Source organism: Arachis hypogaea, chromosome 14 (assembly GCF_003086295.3).
Source record: "Arachis hypogaea cultivar Tifrunner chromosome 14, arahy.Tifrunner.gnm2.J5K5, whole genome shotgun sequence".
Classification (NCBI taxonomy): Eukaryota; Viridiplantae; Streptophyta; class Magnoliopsida; order Fabales; family Fabaceae; genus Arachis; species Arachis hypogaea.
Genome location: NC_092049.1, coordinates 60885724 through 60895743, shown reverse-complemented (window position 1 = coordinate 60895743; position 10020 = coordinate 60885724). Strand labels below are relative to the sequence as shown.

At 40.2% G+C, this 10020-nt stretch overlaps 2 non-coding genes across 2 annotated transcripts; one reads left to right on the top strand and one right to left on the bottom strand.

The window, feature by feature from the left end:
* Positions 1-2203: 2203 nt before the first annotated feature.
* LOC112745740 (small nucleolar RNA R71) lies at positions 2204-2306 on the top strand. Its single transcript, XR_003173653.1, has one exon. It is a non-coding gene; the product is annotated as a small nucleolar RNA R71 (small nucleolar RNA).
* Positions 2307-9693: 7387 nt separating this feature from the next.
* LOC112746391 (small nucleolar RNA R71) lies at positions 9694-9796 on the bottom strand. The gene has a single exon (XR_003174277.1). It is a non-coding gene; the product is annotated as a small nucleolar RNA R71 (small nucleolar RNA).
* Positions 9797-10020: the final 224 nt, after the last annotated feature.

The following is a 10020-nucleotide window of genomic DNA, read 5'->3' as shown; positions in this document are numbered from 1 at the left end:
TTCTTTCATTCTCATGATTTGTAATGTAAATTTCTCTTTTATGTTCATGGATGCTCTTTGTTGGATTTGATTTTCTTTTAATGCAATTTAATGTTTGATGTTTCTTTATTGTTGAATTGAGTTGTTGATCTTGTTTCCTTGCAATTTGTAGTTGGTAGGTTTTACTATTCTTGCACATTTTACTATGCTTTCCATTTGTACCCACTAAGTGTTTGACAAAATACTTGGTTGGGCTTTAGAGTAGATTTTGAGCATTCTTGGCTTGGAAAGAGTAATTAGGAAATCTTGAGTCATGAAAACCCAACCTATGTTGGTGACTTAGAGTTGTTGGCTAATATTGTTTCCATTGACGCTAATCTTTTGGTAATTAAATTAGTGAGTTGATTACGACTTTTGGATTGAGATTAGCTAGTTTTGTTAGACTTTCTCTCATGGAAGATAACCTATATCTTCTTCCAATGTTGGAGATGACGTAATAAGATAAATTCTTGTTCATTATTGTGATATGATTGATTAATCTTGTTTGACTTTCTCCCTATTTTGTTGGAGTTGACTAAATAAGATGAATTAATCAATGTATGACTAGGATAGAAAGCCTATGATCTCAATTCTTGCCATGAATGTCTCTCTTTATTAATTGCTTTCTTTAATTGCTCTCTTTACTTTTCTTGTCATTTAATTTCTTGCCCTCTTATCAATCAAAACCCCTTTGCATTTTCATAGCCAATAATCTTACACTTCATTACAATTCCTTGTGAGACAACCCGGAGTCCAAATACTTCGGTTAATTTTCATTGGGATTTGTTCATTGTGACAACCAAAATTTTTGTATGAAAGGACTATTGTTTGGTTTAGAAACTATACTTTACAACGAGAATTCATTAGTGGAATTCTAGACCACACAAAAATTCGCTCATCAACTAGCTCTCCTCTTTCTACAATCCTTCCAAGGATGATGGATTCATCACTGTCCTCCCCAGCGTCTAGGATCACGAAATCCACAAGGATGTAAAGGTCCTCAACCTTTACTAAAACGTCATCCACCATACCATATGCCCTTTATAGGGTCTTGTCTGCCATCTCTAATGATATTTTGGCACGCTGCACCTCTAGAATTCCTAGCCTCTTCATTACTAAAAGAGGCATCAGATTGATGCTTGATCCAAGGTCACATAGTGCCTTCTCAAACGTGACGGTCCCTATAGTAGAGGAAATCAGGAAGCTTCTGGGATCCGATAGCTTCTGAGGAAGCTTCTTCTAGATCAAGGCACTGCACTCCTTGGCCAGTATCACACGCTCGTCTTCCTCCTCTACTGTCTTTGCATGAGAAGAGGCCTTTAGCTTCTTGAGAATTGCCAGGTACCAAGCAATTTGCTCTTCTTTGGACTCCTAATCTTCATCTGAAGAAGAGTATTCTTCGGGTTCCTCTCTTAGCAAAGGGGCGTGCAAGGCGACATTATCAGTCTCCTTATGAGCTCTGATTTCCTTGAGCTCCTCAATGGCAGGCTCCTCTTTGGGTTCGGCCTTTGCCTCCACAATGAGGGCCTTGCGCTCTTTCCTTGGATTTACCTCTGTGTTACTTGGAAGAGTGTTGGAAGAGATCTCTAGGATCCTCTTACTCTGTTGACCAACCTGCACCTAGTTTCTGCCATGAAACTGTGAGTCGTCTTAGATAGGTTGGAGACTATAGCAGCTAAGTTAGAGAGGCTCTATCTGGGTGTCTCCGATTGTTGCTGAGATGTCTTATAAGGTTTACTATTGATCCTATTTTGGTTTATTCCACCATAGTGATTGTTACAGAAGCCTTGTTGAGGCTTCTGCTGATCTCTCCACCCAAAATTGGGGTGATTCCTCCATCCCTGATTGAAAGTATTCCTCCATGGTGGTCCAGGTGTTATCACCTATGCCCACCTCATAAGCTGTCTCTGGAAAGTAAGCCTCTGTGCTCTGCACCCTACTCAAGTGCTGAGTGATCATGTTGATCTACTAGGACATGCCTCTCTTCTGAGTAGTCCCAATGTTCACAGGATTCCTCTCATAGGTGTACATATACTGGTTATTGGCAACCATGTCAATAAGCTTTTGTGCCTCTTCTGGCCTCTTCTTCAGGTGGAGGGATCCGCCTGCAGAATGGTCCAAAGCCATCTTAGACATCTCAGATAGGCTATCATAAAAGATATCTAACATGGTCTAGTCTGAGATCATGTCAGGATGACATCTCTAATTAATTGCGTGTATCGTTCCCAAGCTTCATAGAGGGATTCACCCTCTTTCTGTATGAAGGTTTATACTTCGACTCTAAGCTTGCTCAGCTTTTGAGATGGAAAAAACTTGGTCAAGAACCCATTGACTACCTTCTCCCAACTATCTAGGCTCTCTTTAGGCTGGGAATCCAACCACAGCCTTGCTCTGTCTCTTACCGCAAAGGGGAAGGCATGAGCTTGTAGACTTTTGGATCTACTCCATTAGTCTTGACAGTGTCACATATCTGCAGAAAGTCAAATATGAATTTGTTTGGATCTTCCTGTGGAAGTCAATGAGACTAGCAGTTCTGTTGTACCTGAGTGACTAGTTGTGGTTTCAACTCAAAGTTGTTTGCCCCAATGGCAGGAATGAAGATGCTGCCCCCATAAAAGTCAGAATTGGGTGTAGTGTAAGATTATAGGACCTTTCTTGCGTCACCCCCTGGTGCACGAATCCCTACACTATGTACAGTTGTACCAGCAAGTGCGCTGGGTCATCCAAGTAATACCTGAGCGAGTCAGGGTTGATCCCACGAGAATTGTGGTTTGAAGCAAGCTATGGTTATCTTGCAGGTCCTAGTCAGACAGATAGAGGAAACTATTCTTAATTGGTACTTGTGAATTGGATTGGAATCAGTAATAGGAATATGGTTAAGGATTGGAGTTGCTTTATCTTTTTGAATTAACTCTGGTATTATTGGCTCTTTTGTTGTGAATGACTTCTTCTATGGTAGGCTGTATGTGATAAACGCCGTTGGTCGTGGTCATTAATCTCCACTACTTCAGATCAAACGCCATTGGCCATGGTCATCCAATCTAAACGAGGGTGAAGCTCTAGCAGTTCATTCTCCTGGCGATCCTACTCAAAACGCCACAGACAAGGTCGAATCTTTCAAACCAAAGAATGCTGCTTCTTTGGGTTCTAGCCTCTACCACAGAGACCCTAATCTCCCCAGAAATTGGCTGAACGGGTGTCCCGAGAAGTCCCCAACGAAGTCGTAGATTAGCCGTCTGAGAGATGTATAAACATAGTTGGGGGATCGCATTTTCTAGTCACGTATTCACACAAACACAGGAAGACACGGGTGTTTGTCAGGCACGCTGTCTTAGTATGATGAACAGAGCTGATTGTCACTGATCATCCTATTCACTGATGAACATACTTTTATAAATTCATAGGACTCAGCAGGGCTCCTCCCCTCAACCTAGGAGGTTTAAAAGCTCATACTGAAAGAAAAATACAATGGTAAAAATGTGTAAAGTGGCTGAAGATAGGTGAAGATCCCTAACAAGGAGTGATCTTCTACTTTAAATACAAAACTAATGACTAGTAAGGGTAAAATAGTCTTTTTGGTGCTAAAATCTACTTCTGGGGCCCACTTGGTGAGTGTTTGGGGTGAGCTTTGATGAGATCCACGTGCTACAAGGCCTCTAGGGTGTTGAACACTGGCTAGGGGGTCCTCTCTAGGCATTGGACGCTAGTCTCTGCTCTTTGGGAGCTGGATGCTTTGAAGGGGGCAGGAAGCTGGCGTTGGATGCTAGTTTTGGGCCTTCTAATCCGAAGTAAAGTATGGACTATTAAACATTTCTGGAAAGCTCTAGAAATCATCTTTGTATAGCCATTAAGAACACTCTATTTGGACTTTGGTAGCTCCAGAAAAGCTCTTCTGAGTGCAAGGTGGTCAGATCCAAACAGCATCTACAGTTCTTTCTCTGTCTCTGAATCAGACTTTTGCTCCAGCTCCTCAATTTCACCCAGAAATACCTGAAATTGCACAAAAACACACAAACTCAAAGCAGAATTTAACACTAAAAACTATAAAAAATTAATAAAAACTAAACAAAACATACTAAAAACTATATAAAAATGATGCCAAAAAGCGTATAAAATATCAACTTATCACAACACCAAACTTAAACTGTTGCTTGTCCCGAAGCAACTAGAAACATAGTAGGAATAAAAGAAAAGTAAGATACAATAAATTTCAAAGTTTCCAATAAAGCTCAGCTTTAATTAGATGAGCGGGACTTAGTAGCTTTTTGCTTCTGAATAGTTTTGGCATCTCAGTATCCATTGAAACTCAGAAATGTTAGTCTATTTACGAACTTAGAATCCAGTTGATATTATTGACTCTCCTTGTTAAGTTCTTTTTTATTCTTGAAAATAGCTTTGAGAGTCTTGGCCGTGACCCTAAACACATTTTTTTGCCACAGACAGTTTACCTGGGTGAACCCTTTCAGATTGTGATTCAGCTTTACTAGAATCCCCAAATAGAGGTGTCCAGAGTTCTTAAGCACACTCTTTTTGCTTTGGATAATGACTTTAACCACTCTGTCTCAAGCTTCTCACTTGACACCTTCATGCCACAAGCATATGGTTAGGCACAGCTTGTTTGAGCCGCTTAGGCCAGGATTTTATTCCTTTAGGCCTTCCTAACCACTGATGCTCAAAGCCTTAGATTCTTTTTACCCTTGCCTTTTGGTTTAAAGGGTTACTGACTTTTTTTTTTTGCTCTTGCCTTTTGGTTTAAAGAGCTATTGGCTTTTTCTACTTTTTATTTATTTTTTATTTTTATTTTTTTGCCTTTTTTTTCGCATGCATATATATTTTTTTTCTTTTGCAACATGCTTTTTCTTTTTCTTTTTGCTGGTTTTTCTTGCTTCAAGAATCATTTTTTGAATTTTTCAGATTACCAATAATCTTTCAAGAGCCAACATTCTAAAATTCTAACTTCAAATATGCACTGTTGATTCATACATTCAAAAAACAAAAGTAATAACACCACGTCAAAATAATTGAACTATTCTTGTTTTAAATTTGAAATTCATGTATCTCTCAATTCTTTGAAATAAAATTTTCTTTTAAGCAAGATGAGAGATATTTGGAATATTTTACAACTTTAAGACATCAATACAAATGATCATGCAACAAGAATAAGAGAACAGATAACACAACATAACAGAAAAAAAATAATAGGAAAAGAAGATAAAGAGAACCAATCCACCTTTAATGGTGGCGACTAGTGCTCCTCCTTGAGGATCCAATGTGAAGCTTGATCTCTTCAGTGTCACTCCTTTGATCTTCCTAACGGATCTTTGGTCTTCTCTTATTTCATTGAGGGTGATGGAGTGCTCTTGGTGCTCCACCCTCAATTGCTCCATGTTAGTGCTTAGTTCTCCAAGAGAAGTGTGCCATTGATCCTAATAGCTTTGAGGAGGAAAATACATTCCTTGAGGCATCTTAGGGATCTCATGCTGAGGTGGATGCACAGGCTCTTGTGCATACTCTCTAGTTTTCTCCATCCTCTTCTTGGTGATGGGATTGTCCTCCCCAATGGAGATGTCTCCTTCTATGACAATTCTAGCTGAATTGCATAGATGACAGATGAGGTATGGGAATGCCAACCTTGCATTGGTGGAAGGCTTCTCAGCTATTTTGTACAATTCTCGAGGAATCACCTCATGTACTTTCACCTCACTCCCAATCATAATGTAATGGACCATGATGACCCTTTCAATGGTCACTTCTGACCGGTTGCTAGTGAGGATGATGGAACATTGAATGAATTCCAACCATCCTCTAGCTATGGGCTTGAGGTCAACCCTTCTTAGTTGAATGGGCTTGCCTTGGGAATCACTTTTCCAATGTACCCCTTCCACACAGATGTCTGAGAGCACTTGATTTAGTCTCTAATCAAAGTTGACTCTTCTATTGTAAGGATGTGGATCTCCTTGCATTAGAGGCAAGTTGAACGCCAACCTCACACTTTTCGAGCTAAAATCTAAGATTCTCCCTCGGACCATGGTGCTCCAATTACTTGGATTTGGGTTTACACTAGTGTCATGGTTTTTAGTAACCCATGCATTAGCATAGAACTTTTACACCATTAAGATCCCAATCTCTTGGATGGGATTGATTAGGACTTCCGAACCTCTTCTCCGGATCTCTCTTCAGATTTCTGGATACTCATTCTTCTTGAGGGTGAAAGGGACCTCAGGGATCACTTTCTTCTCTACCACTACTTTATAGAAGTGGACTTGATGGGCTTTGATGATGAATCTTTCCATCTCCCAAGATTTAGAGGTGGTGGCTACCGCCTTTCCTTTCCACTTTCTAGAGGGTTCTCCAACCTTGGGTGCCATGAATGGTAATGGAAAGAAAAAAGCAGCGCTTTTCCAACACCAAACTTAAAACTTTGCTCGTCCTTGAGCAAAAATAAAGAAAAGAGAAGAATAGAGTAGAAGAATAAGAAATTATAAAAGATAGAGGGAGAGGGAGGGCTCGGCCGTGGGGTGTTTTGTAGTGTATGGGAGGTGTGTATATGAAGGGTTAGAATGAAGGGTATTTATAGGAGTGGGGTAGGGTTGGGTTCTGCCATGGGTGGGTTGATGCCAGGGCATCTTGGCTAGTTTCACTGACCTTTTCTTTACTATTTTTAGGGTAGTTTCATGTATTTCTTTAGGAAATAAGCTAGTTTTGGGTAGATATTCACCTACACCTTGATTCAAGCATACATTGTGCATTTTACATTATTTCATGAGGATTTTGTATGAATTTAGTGACAAATTATATGCTGCATTACCCATGACTTGGACTAGAACTTTGATGTACTCTATTGCTTAATTTCAGGATCAAAGGAAGCAAGGAAAGGGAGGTAACTTGCAAAGATAATGAGAAAAGTGATTGCCAATAACACTCTCAAAGCCATCATTGCCCACGTTAAGAGTCACGTTAACTAAGTTAACGTGAACTCTAACGTGGAGAAGGGAAGTTGAGCCAACGGTAGTGACACTTAACATTGTCACTAACGTTGGCAAACACTCATGAGTGGCCACGTTAGAGCCCACGTTAACCTAGTTAACGTGGCCTCTAACGTTAAAAGGGGAAGAGAAGCCAACGTTAGTGACATTCAACATTGTCACTAACGTTGGCCTAAGGATGCAACACACCACATTAACTCCCACGTTAACTTGGTTAATGTGGGAGCTAACGTAAGAAGTGAGAGTTGTCGACAACGTTAGTGACACTCAACATCGTCGCTAACGTTGGAAGCAACCACACAACCCCCCCAAGGAGCCACGTTAACTTCCATGTTAACTTAGTTAGCGTGAAAGCTAACGATGAGGAATGAATGATGAGCCAACGTTAGTGACACTCAACATTGTCACTAACGTTGGGATGGCTAAGAATGGCCACGTTAGAAGCCACGTTAACCTAGTTAACATGGACTCTAACGTGAAGCAAAAAGGGGCACACTGGAACGTTAGTGACAATGTTGAGTGTCACTAACGTTCTCGAAGGTTGGCAAGGCCACGTTAGAAGCCACGTTAACCTAGTTAACGTGGGCTCTAACGTAAGGCAAAGGGATACATTGGAACGTTAGTGAAAATGTTAAGTGTCACTAACGTTCTCGAACTTATACTTTCACTAAATGTTAACACCCCTAACGCCCTGAGCTAAAGTCTCTGCCCACTTAGCACTTTCTCTCTGCAAGTAAAGCCAAGCCCAAATGAAGAAAAGAACTGCTTCAAACTCAAGATCCAAAGGCCCAAGACTTGAAGAGCCAACTAGAAGCTGAGAGAAATAGTATATATAGGAGTAGCTTTGAATTGTTAAGGAGTTCTGGAGGCTGGAAAAAGAGAACTACTCTCTGTATTTTATTTTTCTCTGCAATTTCTAGTTCTATGATGTATTCTCCATCTTTATTCTCATTTTCAAGAGCTATGAACAACTAAACCCCTTTCATTGTGTTAGGGAGCTCTATTGTAATTTGATGGATCAATACTAATTTTCATTATTCTTCTTCTATCTTTTCTCTTGATTTTACTTGAAAGCTTTCGATCTTCATCCAATTGAGTAGTTATCTTGGAAGAGAAGCTATTCAAACTTGGATCTCTTTTGAACCTTGAAAGAGGAATGAAGAGATCAAGCTAGAAATGCTTTCTCATGCTGGACCAAATTGGGTTTGGATGGGTATGTGACTATAACCCTCTCAATACTTGATTTGGGAAATGCATGTGGTATAATCAGTAACCATACTTCATCTCTTCTCATGAGCAATTGACCAAGGAATTGGCTATTGATCAAGATTTGAGAGATTGAATTGCAAGAAATTGTAATTCAATCACTTAAGATTGCCAAGGAGATCAATGAGTGCATTGATTGAGGAAGAGATGAAAATGAACTTGATCCGGAGAATTGCAACATCTCCTAAGCCCAATGAACTCCCCATCTCTGATCTTACCCATTCTCTTTAATTTCTGCCATTTACTTTTATGAGCAAATCCCCCATTCCCATTTACAATTCTGCAATTTATTTTCAGTCATTTACTTCCAGTCCTTTAATTCTAGCATTTACTTTTCTGTTATTTACATTCCCGCCATTTTATCTTCTGCAACTCTCAACCCAAATTCTGGATTCGCTCAACTAGAACATTCTTCTAATTAAAGTTGCTTGATCAATCAATCCCTGTGGGATTCGACCTCACTCTATTGTGAGTTTTTACTTGACGACAAATTCGGTACACTTGCCGAAGGGAGATTTGTTGTGAGACAAGTTTTCCGTGCATCAAGTTTATGGCGCCGTTGCCGGGGATTGATTGTGCATCAATAATGATTAAATTGGAAGATCACTAGATTGAGCATTTTTATTTCTGTGAATTTCATTTTCTGTTTGAGTGATTTATTTTTTGTTTTAGTTAAACTTCTTCCCTTCCTCCTCTGCTCTTTTGTTTTTCTTTGTTATTTCCAATTCTGTTTGCTAACCCACTAACTATTTGATATATTGCATCACCCACAACTAACAGTAATTCTGACACAAATACTTTCTGCACCTATCTTTTCTTGCTTGCACTTGATGGTTGTATGACAAGGAGAAGAAGTGGGGCTTCAACTTCCTTCGATTCTGAACCTGAGAGGACCTTCCTTAGATTAAGGAGGGAGCAAGAGGAAAGAAAGTGTTGGTGCTGAGGAAGAAGAGAAATTCTTTGAAACAAACATGGAAGACAACATGGAAAACCATCATGAAGAAGAGGATCACAACCATGGGGGAGGAGGTAGAGCAAATCATGCTGGGGAGGATAGAAGAGTTTTGGGCTCTTACATCAATCCAAACCCAGGCAATTGTGGAAGTAGCATCCAAAAGCCAACAATCTATGCCAACAACTTTGAACTTAAACCACAACTCATCACCCTTGTTCAGAACAACTGTTCATTTGGAGGAGGTGTTCAAGAAGACCCCAATCAACATCTGACCACCTTCCTGAGAATTTGTGACACAGTGAAGTCTAATGGTGTTCACCCTGACGCCTATAGACTGCTCCTATTTCCATTCTCACTTAGGGACAAAGCAGCCAAGTGGCTGGAATCTTTCCAAGGGAAAGCTTGACAACTTGGGAAGACGTGGTGAACAAATTCTTAGCAAGATTTTACCCTCCTCAACGAATCAACAGGCTGAGAGCTGAGGTTCAACTTTCAGGCAACAAGATGGTGAGACTCTATATGAAGCATGGGAGAGGTTCAAGGACTTAACAAGGAGGTGTCCACCTGACATGTTCAACGAATGGGTGCAGCTACGTATTTTCTATGAAGGGCTCTCTTATGAGTCAAAGAAGGCCGTAGACCATTCATCCGGAGGATCTTTGAACAAGAAGAAGACTATTGAGGAAGCCATAGATGTTATTGAAACAGTAGCAGAGAACGACTACTTCTATGCTTCTGAAAGAGGGAACACAAGAGGAGTAATGGAGCTAAACAATGTAGATGCTCTGTTGGCCC